The 17,707-nt window shown below is 39.8% G+C and overlaps 1 non-coding gene across 1 annotated transcript; it reads left to right on the forward strand.

Moving 5' to 3' along the window:
- Window positions 1-11,485: 11,485 nt before the first annotated feature.
- LOC112440650 (U6 spliceosomal RNA) lies at window positions 11,486-11,592 on the forward strand. Its single transcript, XR_003028659.1, has one exon. It is a non-coding gene; the product is annotated as a U6 spliceosomal RNA (small nuclear RNA).
- Window positions 11,593-17,707: the final 6,115 nt, after the last annotated feature.

The raw sequence follows: 17,707 nt of genomic DNA on the forward strand, positions 1-17,707 counted from the left end.
TTTGGACTGCAGTCACCCCAAGCGGGGAGGGAAGAACTTTTACTGTGGGGTGAAGGATTCTTTGGGGGCTTGAAGCAGTTGGGTCTGGGCTCTAGGCAGGAGGACGAGGCTGAAGGTCCTGTGTTGTAAGATGAGCAGCCTTCTGTAACACTGAGGCTGGGTGTCATCTGGCTGAGATGTCCCCAGAGGCCTCTGGGAGACTCCCTTCCAGTCTGTGGTCAGTTAACTTGAGGAACAGTATTATGTCCTATATCATTTTATGGTTTCCATTGAATGCATAATAACTTATCTCTATGAACCATAGAATTTCTACAAAGTCTGTTAAACTCCACAGCTTGGTGTTGACTGTGCTTTGGCATCTCATGAGAGGGTCCTGAGCCCACACACTTGAGGGAGAATTGGAAGCAGTGCCACCCTCTTGCCTTGCCCAGAAGCTCGAAGGGGAGAGTCTGTCCTTTTTGTGGGCAAATGCTGGCAGTACAGAGTCCCTGTGCTGAACCTGTCATTCAAACAGTCTTCCCTGTGGCATGTCATATCAGGTATCATATCAGATCATATTATTTTCGCTATACAAAAGGGCTTCTTGTGACGAGAACCACCCAGGGCTCATTGTGCCATGTTTTCCTAGTGGCAGCATTCCGAGTCCATCTTTCCTTCAAATAAGAAAAATGTTCACATAGCGAGTGGCCACGATTCCAGTTGCCAAAGGGTGGGATTGCCCAGAGTCCCCTAAGACTAATAAAGGAGGCATTAGAAATATCAGTGGGGAAACGAAGATTATTCAAAAATTTTTGCTGAGATAATTGGTGAGTTATCTGATAATATACATCTAAATATTCTGACATTTAATGATATTGAGAGAGCTCTGCTGCATTTCATATCTCACTTCATGTGCCTTGTTATTTTTTCTTTTCTCTTAGCCCCTTTCAGATTCTTGCATCCTGCAAGTTGATGCTGTCCAGGAAAATTATTTGTGGTAAAAGAAATGTTCTATATCTGTACTGCCCAGTATGAAAGTCACTAGCTACGTGTGCTCCTGAATGTGGCCAGTGCAACTGAGGGACAGATTCTTAATTTTATTTAATTTTAATAGATTTATGTTAAATAGCCATACGTGGATAGCAGCTGCTATGTTAGGCAGCACAGCCACAGCTGGATCTGAAAAAATTGTTATCACCCATCTTCTAAGTAGATTATTTCCTTAATGGTATCTAATTATTTTGCTTTGCCACAGTTACTGTTCATTGTGTTTTTGCCAGAGTTTGTGCTGGTGAGATTGAAAACATGCTTAATCTTAAGTGAAACATCTCTATAGGATTTTAAACTTGGAAATTATGGTTAAGCTTGTTTGCCTATCGTGAGAGATGTGAAGCAAAGAGAATCCGTAATTTAGCTGAAAGAACTACAGTCATGCTCACATGAAGTCTGATGCTTAGAATGTCCACGGACACATTATTGAAGTGGCATTTATTATCACTGGACACATTATTGAAGTGACATTTATTATCACTTTAGTAATGTAATTCAAATAACAGTGCCTCCCTTCTTCCTGGGACTCTACTTTGTCTATTGTCATTGTTGCTGTTGCTGCTGCTGCTGTTATTTTGGTAGAGCCACCTGCTCCCCACACCTGCTACCCCCCAAAGCTCTCAGCAGCTTGGGAGCTGAGCGCCCTCTGGGGCGCAGGCCTCGTCAAGGCCCTGACGAATGGATCATTTTATTGCCATGTTCATGTTGGTTGGCAAGTATAGATTCCCACTGAGGCTCATTTTGCGGGTCGGGATCTGAGGGCCCTGCCCTCTAGATAGTACTAGATAGATCTGCAGCCACATTTCTTGAAAAGTTCCAATATAAGAAAGACTTTCCATGTAGGGTGAAAGCCTACTAATAGATCTACCAAATAGAATTGTTTTTCTATTCAAAAAAGGAATCAGATGATGTTGATAATGTATTATGCTTGTGTACAATGTTATCACTGGGGGCAAGTGGCTGAAGGGTACTAAAGAACTCCGTCTTATATTTGCAACTTCTGTGTCTGAAATTTTCAAAATAAAAAATTATTTTAAAATGAAGAAGGCAGGAGATATTTTAATCAGACAAAAAAAGGTGCATGAACTAGCAAGTTTCCAATAAGCAGTAGGATCTCTAAGTTTTCACACAAACAATAGCTATTGGAAGGACACTCAGGAATCTATGGAGGTAAACCATGTCTTTCTTTCACTATGAGATTTTTAGGGGTAAATACATATGGTTAGCAGTGAACTCACAAATAGGGCAGTATGTTTGAATTTTGGGCCACAAACTCAAGTGTGCTAGAAATATTTTACTGGCCTTACTATTTACTGCTACATAAAATTTATTCAAAAACTTAGCAGTTTAAAACATGAGATATTTATTATCTAACCATTTCTGTGGGTCAGGAATCTAGGTGCATTTAGCTTTGTTTTCTGGCTCAAGGTGTCTCACAAGGCCTCAGCTTGGGCTGAGGTCTTATCTGAAGACTCAACTAGCTGAGGGTTCACTTCTAAGCTCATTTTATGATTGTTGGGCCCGAGGCCTCCCTCTGTTCCTTGCCACATGGGCCTCTCCACAGGGCAGCTCCCATTATGGCAGCAGGTGCGAATCAGAGTGAGTGAAAGAGCAAGAGAGGATGAACAAGCCAGAAGCTACAGTCTTTTGGTAAATTAGTCACAGAAGTGAGACCCTATCACTTCTAAATTCTGTTCATTAGCAGAAAGTCCCAAGTTCCAAACACCCTCAAGGCGAGGAGATTACACAGAAACATGAACAGAAGGCAAGGTTTGCAGGGACCACCTTAGAGTCTGCCAGAGTCCACCCTCTGGCCCCCAGTGATTCACATCCATGACACATGTAAAAGACATTCATGCTTCCCAAGGTTCCCCAATGTCTCTGCCCATTCAGGTGTCGGCACAAAGTCCACAATCTTATCATCAAGTCCAGGTCCAGATAAGTATAGTTCCTGGGGCCCACCCTCCTTTGATCTGTGGACCTGGGAAACAAAAGAGAAGAATGATCTGCCCCCATCTCACCCTGTACACACAGGTGGACAAGCAGAGGATAACAGCTATACACATTCTCATACCCGGGACGTACAAAAGAGTCACCAATCCATTACAGTTCTGAAATCCAGGCAGGAGAATGTTGGGTTTCTTGATTAAGCTTTAAGCCCTTAGAATAAATGACCTGTGGCTCTCGGCTTTGCCTTCTGAGTTTTAACGCTGCCCTCTGGGTCATCCTTCCATTTTCCTAAAAGGCATTTGCAGGTAAGAAGTTTTATCAGCCTTTGTCCTGCCAGTAGAATTTGGGAGTCTGAAGTGGCCTTTTGTTTTACTCTGTCTGTCCCCATTAGTCTAAGCTTGTGATGTTTCTGCTGAAACAGTTTTCTCAAATATTCTATGGGCTTTCTGTGGATTTTAATGGGTTCACCCCATTGGACACAAGTCACATCCACAGACCTTTTTGTAATAATACCTCCTCCACCTTGGCCCCCTGGGCATGAAAGACAGATAGTGCCCTTAAGCTTCCCAGAGGCCCGCTAATTTATTGAGAGGGTCTGTGAAGCACTGAAAGGTATTTTGTGTGAGTGAATATTCTGAGCTTATATTCCTTCTAAGATTTTGCAAATGGTTGTAGAGTTACACCCTCTGCTTTTCTCCCAGAGTGCATTTTCCTGACAATAAATCTCTTCATGTTGGCATCATTGCCATTTGGTGATGCTAAAGAATTTTCAAAGTCCTCAAGTCATGGTTCTGTTTTATGCACAGTAATTCTGTCAATATACCTATGCCCTTACATTTTACTATAAGCAGCAAAAAGAAACCAGGCAGCACCTTCAACACTTTGCTTGAAAATCCCTTTCACTATATAGCTAAGTTAATCATTTACAAGTTCAGCTTTTCATGGAATTTCAGGAGACAGTTTCATTGAGCTTTTTGCCACTATATAATAAGATTCTGCTTCTTCCAGTATCTAATAACGTGCTCCCCCTTTTCTTTAGAGATCCCAATGACAGTGCCAAAGTCTCCATAGCTAATAACAGTCTGTCCAAGATTCTTTAGGCATTGTCTATTACACTCCTCAAAATTCTTCCAGCCCCCCACCATGGCCTGCTTCCAAAGCCACTGCCCCATTTGTAGGGATTTGTGACAGCCCCCAACCACTTCTAGATACCAAAATCTGTATTAGTTATCTAGTGTTACATAACAAATTACCACCGACTTAGCAGCTTAAAATCACACAGCGTCTATGTGTTTGGAGTCTAGACATAGCCTGGCTGGATTCTGTTTCAGAGTCTTACCAGGGTGCATTCAAGGTGCCGTTCAGGCTGCATTCTCTTCTGGAAGATCAACTGGGAAAGGCTCCATTTCCAAGCTTACTCGGGTGGCTGGCAGAATTCATTTGTTTGTGATTATATGACTGAAAATTTCCGGGTTTTGCTCCCTGCTGCCCGGATGTGGCCCTCAGCTCCTAGAGGCTGTCCCACCTTGTGGCTCTCACAGCAGGCAATTCACAACACAGCAGCTTGCTTCTTCAAGGCCAGCGGGAGAGTGAGAGTGAATGTTCTAGCAAGATCAAGTCTTAGACAACACAATCATGGGACTGACAGCCGATGACTTTTGCTGCATGCTGTAGTCTAGACGAAAGTCACAAGTATCCACCCCATTCAAGAGAGGGACTGTCAAAAGGCGTGAGCCCCAGGAAGCAGGGATTGTAGAGGCCACATCAAAATCTGTTCACCGCTAATCTCATCAGAAATGTCCTGAAGTATTGGGAAGCTGCTCACAATGAAAAGCTTCCTAAAATTCCAATTCTTCTTTGGAAACTTAAATTTTATATTTTGAAGAAATATTCAGTTGTTCTGCTTGAAGTGACAGGCTCATGCCATTCACTTACAAGAAAATCTTTGCCAAAAACACAAGTGTGAATAAACATAGTGTACCTGTCATTCTTTTCAGTAAAAATGGTGTTTCATCAAAGAAGTGGCTAGATTAGCTTGTAATTCAAATAATTGTTCAAGTGCTTTGCCTCGAGAAAACAGGTACTGTGATATGCTATAGATTTGCTTTATGTCTACTTCCCATTTCGTCTCACAAAATACCAGATGTTTACTCATGGATTGAGATTATTAAAAAAAACTAACAACTTCTACTGCTTCATCAAGGATATTCTTAAGTAAAACCGGAATTTTTAAAAAACTGGGAATGTGTTGCAATGAGAAATACAATGGCTACCAGCATAGTGTGGAGTCACGGTGGTGATTCAGGCACCAGCAGTGTTACCCACCACTGCTTTTTCGCCATCACTGTGCATATGAACACAGGGGAAAGCAAGTAATATCTGGGTTTTAATGTTGCATGTCCCCTGAAAGGGGCTTAAGGAACACAGAGATCTGTGAACCACACTTTGAGAGCTGATTCAAAAGAACAAGTAGATAAAAAACAAACAGGAAAAAGCATAACTATGCAATTCATGATTCTTTAAAATCAGTACGCTACTAGAAAAAAATCAATTAGTGCCTCATCATATTAAACACAAAAGATATCTAGACAAAAAGGTGGGAACTTAAATACAAGAGATATACAGGATATCTCACCCCTGGCTAGGAGAAGTCTTTCTAAATGGAAAGAAAGAAATCACAAAACACAGATTTGAAGGTTTGACTGATAAAAAATCTACTTCCGAGATGGTTATCGCTTCTATTTCAACCTAACTTTACTCTGAGTTGTTCCAAACCCCAAATCCCATTTCTTAAATTTAGCCTCATGTATTTGTGAACAATATTATGACTTGAAATGATTTCAAGAATCATACCCATAGGCTGCTTTTTGTACTATTTTGAAATATTGCTGAGAGTTTTCTAGTTACACCCTTTCCTCTGTTGCATGAAGCCAGAGCTTCTCACACTGTCACATGCGCTGGAATTACCAGGGGGATCTTGTTAACATGCAGATCCTTGAGGCAGTGGGCCTGGGCTGGGTCTCCAGTGATGAGGGTGCTGCTGATCCCTAGAAGACACCCAGGAACTAAGGTGCTAACAAAAATAAACTTCTGGAGGTCTTGTTAAGGCTATCAACTCCTTATTTCTCTTAAGCCCATATGGTTCTCTGCTGTTCTTATAAGCATTTTCTCAACACCTAAAGATCTTGTCCTCTACAACAGTGGAACATCCAGGGACCAGTTGAGAAAGCATGGTACACCCACTCAATGGAAAACTATGCACCCCTGAAGAGTTATTAGGAATGTTGAGTTCTGCATATAGTACATAGAGATGTTTTAATGATGATTGTATCTACAGTGTAATTCTAGCTTTATTAAAATATATTATGCTATGTGTTTGTGTGTGTAAACAGAAAGGATGATTAGGAGATAAATACACCAGAACATTCTGAGTTGTAGAATTGTGTCTGTTTTCTTCTCCATTTTGCACTGTGAACTTTTCAGATTTTCTTCAATGAGTATATATTACAATAATTAAACTTTTATTATATGCGTTAAATCTGTTTTAAATTAAGATTGCTCTAATCTTTAGAAGAATCTGTGGTGGAAGCATACTGCAGAGATCCATAAGGAAACTTTTCACTGTAGTCTCAAGGTGAGATTTCATAAACATAAATTTTCTGAGTTGTAGTTGTTTATTTTAAAAAGACAATAAAGTAATATTTATTTAATATGTTATTTACTTGTTATTTATTTGCTTTATTATTTATTCAATGAAATATTTTATTGACTTTATAGTAAAAAGTAGAGAACATTATCTTTATGAAAAATAAAACATAGGCTGTAATCCCAGCATTTTGGGAGGCCGAGGCAGGCGGATCACCTGAGGTCAGGAGTTCGAGATAAGTCTGGCCAACTTGGCAAAACCCTGTCTCTACTAAAAATACAAAAATTAGCTGGGCATGGTGGCGGGCATCTGTAGTCCCAGCTACTTGGGAGGCTGAGGCAGGAGAATCGCTTGAACCTGGGAGGCAAAGGTTGCAGTGAGCCAAGATCGCGCCACTGCACTCCAGCCTGAGCGACAGAACAAGACTTTGTCTCAAAAAAATAAATAAAAATTAATTAATTAAAACACAGGGAACATGAAGAAGAGACAAGGAACACAGAGATTGTTGAGTTCTAGTACTTTTTAGAGCCAGTTTGGGGTGTTTTATTTTTTGACCCTGGGCCTGTACAAAATTTTATGGTTACCTCAGAAAATGTGTTTTTGTTTCTTACGCAAAGTTATCTTTGTTCATTTATTTTCTCCCATTTAAAGTTAATAACTAATCTTAAGCTGATAGCATCATTTATCATGTTACCAGGGAAGATTTTTCCCTGCTTTTTAAAAAAATGTCATATTTTCTCTAGAACATTATATAGTACCTACTATGCTTACATCAATTAGCATTTTTAATTAAATAAAGAAAATACTATATTGGATTCCTCATTTCTGAAACTAGATATCTATGACTTGATTCCTAAATTTGGGTATAATTTTAGGAGATCCTTAGTAATAAAGTTTATTGCACAGGCTGCAAGAAAGACAAGCCTGCCTCAGTACCACTGCCAATAAGCCAAAACTTGCCAGGTTGGAAGGTATCACAGCCTTGGCAGGGTACTCAGATTGGGCTCATCATCACTGACATCACTGCCCTGTTGTCTGGCAGTGATCCCAGGTGGGGATCTCTCTGTTCAGTCTCCCTAACTTATTTTATGCTGAATGAAATAACCAACTCTACCATGTCAAACGAGCCTCACCAGAACAAAAAGGAATTTGTGAACTCCATTCAGTGGAGAGCAACTTGACTGCTTAGGCAATGCCTGACACAAAAAGGTGCTCAATAGATTATGCAGTGGAATTGAAAAAGACACTCAGAGAGAGGCTTTGAAATTAAGGCTCGACTAGGATTAAGTTTTTCCAAAGCAATAAAAAGGCCTAGGAAAAATATTTTTTTCATTTCTATGTGTACAATTCTAAAGTGGATATTATGTGCATTTTCCACTCTAATTTAGATCAGTTGAAACGAATAAATAATGAAGTGCTGACATATTTATTTTGCATCTACTAAGCTTATCCATTAAAATAGATTTATCTGCACCATTTCCCTTAAATTGCAATCATGCCCTGGTTTTACAGCAATTTTCTGTATTTTGTGAAATTATGTCTCCAGATGCTTATCATGCACTTGGGGGTTGCATTGTTCCACCAGGTCAGAAGCATGTATATAGTCATGCTATTTTTTCCAGATGTGAGAGCTCAACATTCTCTGCATCCCAAACTCCGATAAAATAGAATTTATCCACTTCTGTGGTCACAGATGTAATGTTATGCATATATGTTGCTTGCTCAAAAATTCCTTTGTAAAATGGGTTTCTGAACGTTTGGTTTCTTAACATGCAGATGAAATCCGTATTTGCCTCACAACTGCTTTTTAAAGCAATTTCAATAAGTTTGCTCAATTTGGAGTTGGATGAATGACTATTTGCTAAGGATTCTGATTCTGAGAGGTTTACTTCTAAATACAATCTTACATGTGTGTAAAACATGGAGACTTTCAATCTGTTTTTTAAAGATTCATTTTCTGTTTGGTCATTGTCTTTTCAGCCCCATTTCCTAAATGCAATGCATGCATGATGTTTTCTGAGAGGAATTCGTAATAGGGATTTTCAATTCTTAACCACTTGCCTCTCCAAACAAACCTAATGGCGCCAGTTGAAAAAAAAAGTTTAATTATTTAAGAAAGCTATGTTCAGTACTTTAAAAATAGTATTTGAGTTTTTTAAATTATAAAAGAGTAGATAGTCATTGTACACAAAACAACCATATTGTGTGTGAGTGAAGTCAAATATGGAAATCTTCCTCCCTCACACAACACATACCTCCAGAGAGGTAAACACTCTTAACTGTCATTGTATGCCCTTTTGGAGCTTTTTCACATTCCTTTACTTACATATATAAGTACATGGACTATGCGCACCTTGCTTTTTTCATTGAATTATAGAACTTGGAGCTCTTGCCCTATCAGTGCACATACATTGACTTGATTTTTAAAACCCACTGCACAGATCATAGAACAGATTCAGCTATCTTCCATTGATGGATATTTAAGCCATCTATTTTTTACATATTAAAATGTCTCAGTGAACTTATTTATGTAGTATAGATTCCTAGAAGTGGAATCACTTTTGGCGGATATTACCAGATTCCTTTCCAAAAAGGCTAAGTTTATCCACATTCCACAACAGTGGATGCCAGGATCCTACTCTCCAAATATTTGCCAACACTGGGTAATGTCACTATTTCCAAATGCTATGCTAGTATTTTAATAATTTTTAAATTTTAAATTTACATTTTTATGCTTTTAGCTCAATGTGTAAACATCTGTGACTGGTATTTTCTTTCTGTTTGGATACTTTTAGCTCAATGTGTAAAGGTTTATGATGGATATAAAGGCAAAAACTTCTTAACAGTATAAAATATTTTTCTTTATCGAGTTTATTGCTTTTTACCTTGATTCCTCTTTTTTCTGGTATTAATAATCCTGTTCCTGATCTTTGTTGGCACTTTCCTGTTTATATTTCTATTCCTCTATTTTCAATATTTCTATTTCATTTTATAAAGATAATGTAATTAAACTTTGCCTTTTTACCTAATTTAGGAGGCTATGCTTATTAATCAAGGAAGTTTTTGCATTTGTTATGAATCCTGAAATGTTTCCTCTTTTTCCTGACATCTTATTTAAAATTTTCTCTTTATTAAGCTTTCATTAGTTTCTCTTCACCTTTAAACATTTTTTTCTCAATTTCATGAATTGGGTTTCCTTTGTTTTTTTCTCTTATGATTTGGAAGCTTCATATCCTATTTCTGATCTATGTCCTATTTCTATTTTACTAACAGTTACACTTACATTTTAGACATAAACAAATACATATATATATGTTTTGTTTTGATCTTTATATTATATACACAAATTTAAATATATGTATATTCACATGTTACATATGTTTAGTTAGATGTTTTAGCAATACTGATTGAATACTAATTTTTTATTTAAATGAAAGTGAGCATGTAAAACACCTGATGATCATTTATTAATACAAAGTCATCTATCTACCTCAAGTATTAAACAGGCATAACACAAACAGTAAATTAAAAGGCAATGTTAGAAACACATTATTTTGTGAGTTTCAAACTTCAGTATCAACAACTTCAGGGACATTTTTCAGTAAAAACATCTATCAATAATAGCACTATTCCAAGCTTTCTATTTTTTTATAGCCTTATGTTCTTTTGCTCTTCAATATGTAGTACTTCTAAATTATTTGTAACTATTAATAAAATATTACTTTTTAAACTTTTCCTCTGAAAATAATTTTATGGTATAATTTGCACCACATGAGTTTAGATAATGGAATGAGCCTGAACTGCAGCAAAATGCCTAACAATGAAGGCTAAGAGTTTTTAAAGATCAGTATCCAAATCTGTGGCAATGTTGGGGTAACAGGATGTGAGGCTCTTAAAGAGCAGAAGCCAGTCTGTTTCTGTGAAGCACCAGATTCTCAACTTTTACCTTAAAGGTATAAAAATTAAATTATTTTGCAGTTCAAAAGGCTGCCTGCAGATATACAGCACAGAGTTGTAAAGGAAACAGCCTTAATTACAGACATGGTCACGGATGCTATACTGGTCTAGATCTGCCCTGTCCAACGTGGCGGCCTCTGGTCTCATGTGACTGTCTGAGCGCTTGAACTATGGTGAGGTGGAACTGAGATGTGCTTTAAATGCAAAATATACACCGGATTTCAAAGACTCAATACGAAGAAGAAAAATTTATATAAAGTATCTCATAAACAATTCTTATATTGATTACCTGTTGAAATAGGATATTAATTTCACCTGGTTCCTTTTACTATTTTAATATGGCTACCAGGTTTAAAATTTCATACGTGGTTCTCATTATTCAGAGGTAATATGCTAATTATCATTTTCTTGGAGTTCCAATAATTGTCTTGGCAACATCTGTGACAGTTCCAGGTCTGCCTAGTTTAATTCAGTCCAAAGGATTTCAGCAGTAATTTGCTGAAAACAGGAGGGAGTATCCTCTCTTTAATGAGACAAATGTCTACTGAAGTCATTTTCATGGCAAAATGGTAGCTGCCTTTTTTCGATTTAGTTATTATCATATGTTCCAACTTCATGATAGGGCTCAGTAATGGGAGCAGTGGCTGAATTTCTGAGTCTGGATTTACTTTGTTTTTGTACCATATTATTCCTGTTTTCTAACTACTCAGAGCCCTTGCAGTTGATAAATTACACTAAACTACTCCTGTGCGCCATAGATATATTACTCTAAAATCCTGACTTCTTATTGTTATTGTTGTCCTCTATGAAGAGTAACATCCAAGCCTCCTGACAATATCATCCTTTTAGGAAAAAATGTGATCTTATTGTTTGCTTAGTCACTGTTCTAAAAGATTAGTGGATGTGCTCATTTTGGCAGTACATATACTAAAATTGGAATGATACAGAGAAGATTAGCATGGCCTCTGAGCAAGGATGACATGCAAATTCATGAAGTATTCCATATAAAAATACTTTAAAAATAAAAAAATAGGCCGGGCACAGTGGCTTATGCCTGTAATCCCAGCACTTTGGGAGGCCGAGGCGGGCGGATCACGAGGTCAGGAGATCGAGACCATCCTGGCTAACACGGTGAAACCCCGTCTCAACTAAAAATAGAAAAAAATAGCCAGGCTTGGTGGCAGGCACCTGCAGTCCCAACTACTCGGGAGATAGGCAGGAGAATGGCGTGAACCCGGGAGGCGGAGCTTGCAGTGAGCCAATATCGCACCACTGCACTCCAGCCTGGGCAACAGAGCGGGACTCTGTCTCAAAAAATAAATAAATAAAAATAAAAATAAATACATAAATTTTAAAAATATTAGTGGATAAAGCACATGGCTTGAGTAGGGTTCCCTGCAATGTCCTCACCCCATGGCCTTCTGACTGCCTTCTGCCCTTGCTATTATGTGGCCAGAGCCTGACACACCCCAACCCACCCCACAGGCTTCACTTCAAACACCCTGTGCCTGCCATGGGCCCCACCTGTCAGCCTCAATGCCCCGGTCCTAAGCCTGAACCTACATACTTTCTCTCAACATCAAGACTTACCTGAATATATGCCAAACTCCCTCAAACAAAACATAACACAATAAAATGTGAGCAGCTGCTTTCTTTTTCTTATCTTTTATCCCTGTTTGTTGAAATTCTTCTGGAATTTTAGTTTTGGATTTTTTTAATGTTATGTTTTTATTTCAGGCATTCATTTTAACAGTTGTATTAAACTGTGCAACTACATTGTCAAAAATTATTTAGACTTAGTCACAGGGTTTGCTGGTTCCTTTGCTCATGGTGGCTTGGCATGGACTATAGCTTCCCTTTTGCTAACTTCCTTATCCTGATTCATTTCTCATTTGCCTAAGGCATCCTTCAGGGGACTTTTCCTCTTTCTTCCCCAGAAAGAATATATGATAATTTGGGGGTCCACTGTATCTAAACAAGAATTTACTGTAGTCGCCCATTTGACATCTTAGATCTACAATTCTAATCTCAAAATTATTTGCCCCCAGAACTTTGTGAGCACTGTTTTATTATTATTATTTTCTTTTTAGAGACAGGGTCTCACTCTGTCACCCAGGCTGGAATGCAGTGGTGCATTCATGACTCACTGCAGCCTTGAACTCCCAGGCTCAAGTGATTCTCTTACCTCAGCCTCCCGAGTCTCTGGGATTACAAGCATATGCCACCATACTCAGCTAATTTTTTTTTTTTTTTTTTTTTTTTTTTTTTGTAGAGATGGGTGTCTCACTATGTTGCCCAGGCTGGTCTCAAACTCCTGGCCTTTAGTGATCCTCTCACCTTGGCCTCCCAAAGTGTTGGGATTACAGGCGTGAGCCACTGCACTCAGCCCCGTTACTTTCCAGCATTTAATGTTATTTTGACACTTTAGTTGACACTCTGATTCTTAGTCTTTTATAGATTGCCTGTTTGGTTGTGCTCTCTTGCTCTCTTTCCCCAGAGACTTTACCAAGGTATGTCTCAGTCCATCCCCAATTCTTGCTTAACACTGTTTAGAGAAAACTCCCTCTAACCACACTTTTCCTCTACTCTCACACAACAATCATCAACACAGAAGACTTCTGTGATCAAATATGGGTTATTTCCCCATACACTCATCAGCAGACACCAGCTGGATGTCCTCTAATTCAATTCCAACACTATTTACCTAGAGATGGTGTCAGATCCCACAGGCTGAGGGGTCAGTCCCCAAGACTGCCCCTCCACACCGGTCGCCAAGTCCGGGCCTTCAGAACTTCTGACCAACCAGCTTCAAAGTTCCCATGACCCCTTCTTTGGGTTCAATAAATTTGCAGGAGCAGTTCATACAACTCAGGGAAACACTTAGTTCACCGGTTTATTGCTCTATACTGGAAAAAATACAGACGAAGAAACGCTAGGGCAAGGTATGGGGGGAGAGGCTTGGAGCTTCCATGCCCTCCCTGGGCACACCACTCTCCCGGAACCTCCACATGTTCAGCTATTGGGAAGCTCTCTGAACCCTGTCCTCTTGGAATTTTGAGTCTTAAGACCCACAATCAGAAAGGTGGGAGAATATTAGAGTGGAAGGAGGGCAGAACACCAGAGGCCTACCTGAGGCCTAACACATCCAACATTATAACAAGACTGTATAAGGGCTGTGGGAGTTATGAGCCAAAGAACCCTGGATGAAAAACCTACATATATATATAACACCACACACTCAGAAGATGCTTTTGATATGAACTATGTATTTCACTCAGAAGAATTATCTGCTCTTAATAATGCAAATATCATCTACCTCTCTCCTTTTTACTTTCTATAGATTCCCCATTATATGGATATTAGTTACCTGGAATCTGTCATACTACTTAACTCCTCACTCTCGCTCTGTCTGCTGAAGATTGTAAAATAATTCCACAGCTTATTCTTCCTTTTAACTATCTTGTTTCAGCCCTTTCCATTTTAAAAATTCAGTTCTTCCACTAAGATTTTTATTTTAACCATTAGAATTCTTGTTTCCTGGGCCTTTATTTCACAGCTGTGATAGATTCTGAAGCAGGCTCCATGATCCCTACCTCCTGGTAGTTGTCATTTTTAATACCCTTCCCTAAGAGTGGGAAGGACCTGTGTCTTGCTCTCACCCTACAGAATACAGCAAAGATGACAAAGTGTTGCCTGTGTGATTACATTGCAGAAGATAGTAACATCTGTGCTACTGGAAAGGCTCTCTCCCCTGCCGGCTTTGAGGAAGCAAGCAGCCACACTGGAATGCCTACATGGCAAGGAACTGAGGGCAACCTCCAGCCAACAGATGGCAAGAACTGAGGCCCTCTGTCCAGCCATCTGTAAGAAACTGAATGTTGCCCAACCACCATGTGAGCTGAGAAGTGGATCCTTCCCCAACAAGCCTCAGATGAGACCACAGTCCTGACCAACACCTTCATTGCAGCCCTGTGGGTCCCTGAAGCAGAGGACCCAGCTAAGCCTGAAAGAAACTACAAGGTCATTAATGTGTGTTGTTTAAAGTGACTAAGTTTGTGGTGATATTGTTATGTAACAATATACTAATACAATAGCTGCCTATTTTAATTTGGTGGCTACCATGTCTTCTGGGATCAAGACTTTCTAAAGCTCTACTCAGTCTCCTGAATCAATGGTTTTCTTTGATGGGAATCACTCTGCTTCTTCTCTGGGTGCCTCTCATGATGTTGGGTTTTTCAGAAGTCTCATGAATCTTGCATGGTTGTGAAGTGCACATAAAGTCCCTAGCTGTAAAGAACTTTCTAATGGGTGTGAAATAGGATTAGAGACAAAGACAGTAAGCATAAGTATTTTCAGTTAGTAACAGTTACCAATAAAAAATGTAGGATAATATGATAGTGATGGCATGCACGTGTTGGAAGTTAGTGGAGGCTATCTCCCCAGTGGTCAAAGAAGGTCTTGCTGGAGAAATTATATTTTACTAACTTGAAGAAGCAGCTGTAAGGAAGAGCTTTCCACACTCAAAGAACAGTGTAATGTTCCCTACCCCACATTGCTGCTGTAACAAACTACCATAAACTTAGCAGCTTAGAACCACACACAGTTATGACCCCACAGTTCTGTACATCAGAAGTATAGGAGTCTCTACCAGTTTCTCTGCTCTGGGTCCCATAAGACTGAAATCAAGGTGTCAGCCGGCCTGGATTCTCATCTGGAACCTGTGGGTGAGGCTTCCTGGCTTATTTAGGTTGCTGGCAGAATTCCCTTCTATGCAGTTCTAGGACTGACACCTCTGGTTTTTGTTGGCTATTGTCTGGAGGCTCCTGTCAGCTCCTAGAGACTTCTCTCCAGCCTCCGTGCATGGGCTCCTGATTCACAGAGCTGCAACTGCAGAGAAAATCCTTCTCATGCTCGGAATCTTGGACGTCCTCTCTGCCACATCTTTCTTCTGCCTCTTTAGCCCTCCTCTTCTCTAACCAGCCAGAGAACATTCTCTGCTTTTAAGGACTTATGAAATTAGATTGGCCCTACACAAATAATTCAAGATAACCTCCCTATCTGCAGGTCTGTAACCGCATTACCTCTGCAAAGTCCCTTCCCAGCAGTACCTAGATTTGACTGAATAAGCAGGGGATGGGTCTCTTGGAGGAACATCTTCAGAATTCTGCCTACCACACTTCCTATATGAGAAACATGTTTGTTGCACCTTAAGATCCAGTGGGATGAAGGAAAGTAAGAAAGGAGAGTGAAGAGAAATGATATTTGGCTCTAGGAAGGAATTTGGATTTTATTTTCATTTAGATGGGAATCTATTGGAGGATTTTTACAAGGGGAAGTAATGTTAAGTTATACTTTAAAAGTGATCAGTATGCTGACAGGAGAAAGCTTCCTTAGCAATTGTCTTTCATATTGCCCAGCCATGGATAGAGATGTGTTAACTGTGGCGTGAGAAAGACCTCCTCTATGTCTCGGCGTAAGCCTGCATGTGTCAGTGGCAAGGATATAGAGAAACTGTAGGAAGTGGGGGTCGACCCTTAAAAAAATGTGGAAGTAGGTAAAAAGTTACCGAGACAGGAGTTAGTTACATCAAGAAGTTCCACTGCTTCATCAAATACTTGTGCTTCTGTCTAACTTGGCAACGAAGTACCTGCCATCCTGACTCACTTCTCAGGCTGCAGGGCCCACAAAAGCCAGGCGACTGTAAATGACTCCCCCTGATTTAGGGAACTCCACTTCCCAGTGGCTCCACAAGAACAGTTGGGCATGAGCTCCGCAAGGCTTGTCTTGGCAATCCTTTCAGATACCAGACCACTGGCCCACAGCCTATTTTGCTGCCTAAGCTAGGGGTAGAGCCCAGGCACTGCTGAGATAACCAATCTCATCTGGCGTTTTCACAGCCATTATTTAGCTCAGGGATTCCAACAACCCAGTACCATTTGCCTTGTGACCTCCAGAAACACCTGTCATATTTGAAAATGGTAACCTTCTCTCTTTTCCAACATCACACTGGGTTTATTCTTAGTGTGTATTTTTTCATTTCAATGAAAATTTTGCACATACGGGCAGGAAAGGTAAATTTGTGGCTTAGGCCACTATTTTAAATGGAAAGTTTGTTACTATACCTTTTATTATTAAGCTAATATATTCTTCTGAGGGAAAAAAAATGCTGGGGTAGTTTTTTCCTAGAAGCCTTTTAAGGGAAAGTTGAGCTGCATGCATTTCTTGGATACAAAGGTAAGGTGAAACTCTGACACTAAAGCATGAGACTACCAAGCGCTGATGGCTCCCTCTCTGGGACTGCATGGCTTCATCATACATGGGGATGAGAAATGGGGCCTGACAGTCCAGGGCAGTGAGTGAAGGTGAGCAAAGGAGGAGACAAGGCCTCTGCTCTGGACTCACTGACTGCACAGGTTGTTGTAGTATGGGAGTGCTTGCCCTCACCATATCCGAGGAACCTGGGACTTAGCTACGTTTTCCCCGCCATCTCTACATTTCTGAGCAGAAATGGATTGAGAGAGCTCTAATAGCTGTGTTTCACTGGCCGTGGCAGGCCCTGTTTCTCAGCACGCACACCGCTGCTTGTTGAGATGCCTGAGCCCAGCTGTCACAAAACACCAATGGCCCAAGTGCCCTTAACCACAGCATTTGCCTTTATAAAACACCACCTTATGTGGACTTCTTAATTTTTCTTTTTCCCTTAAGTGGTTATTATATATTAAGTGGTCCATTATGCTGACTTAACTCCTTAATAAAGCCCTCTCTTCATGTTTTCCCGTTGTTTTTATAATGAGCCAAATTAGTAATAAAGTTAGCCCTTACCTGACTATACTTTGTTTTGTACCTCCCAGTACCCAGCACCTGATACTGTGTAAGCAATTCTCAAATTCATAAATTTTTGGTAAATGATAAGAGAAATCTGGATGTGTCATTAAGGAATGACCAGTACAATTTCCCTTTATCACTAAAAAAACAAATCTTACGGAGTCTGTACAAACTCTCTAAGGTTAGAATCACTGGCAGTTTTCTAATGTCCATTTTAATGCTCTTTCCATTATAAGCCATGTTGTAAAAGTATTTTTTAAGGGCAAGAGTTAAAAGTGGTGACTGCATCTTATCTATTCT

This window comes from Pan paniscus, chromosome 6 (assembly GCF_029289425.2).
Source record: "Pan paniscus chromosome 6, NHGRI_mPanPan1-v2.0_pri, whole genome shotgun sequence".
NCBI lineage: Eukaryota > Metazoa > Chordata > Mammalia > Primates > Hominidae > Pan > Pan paniscus.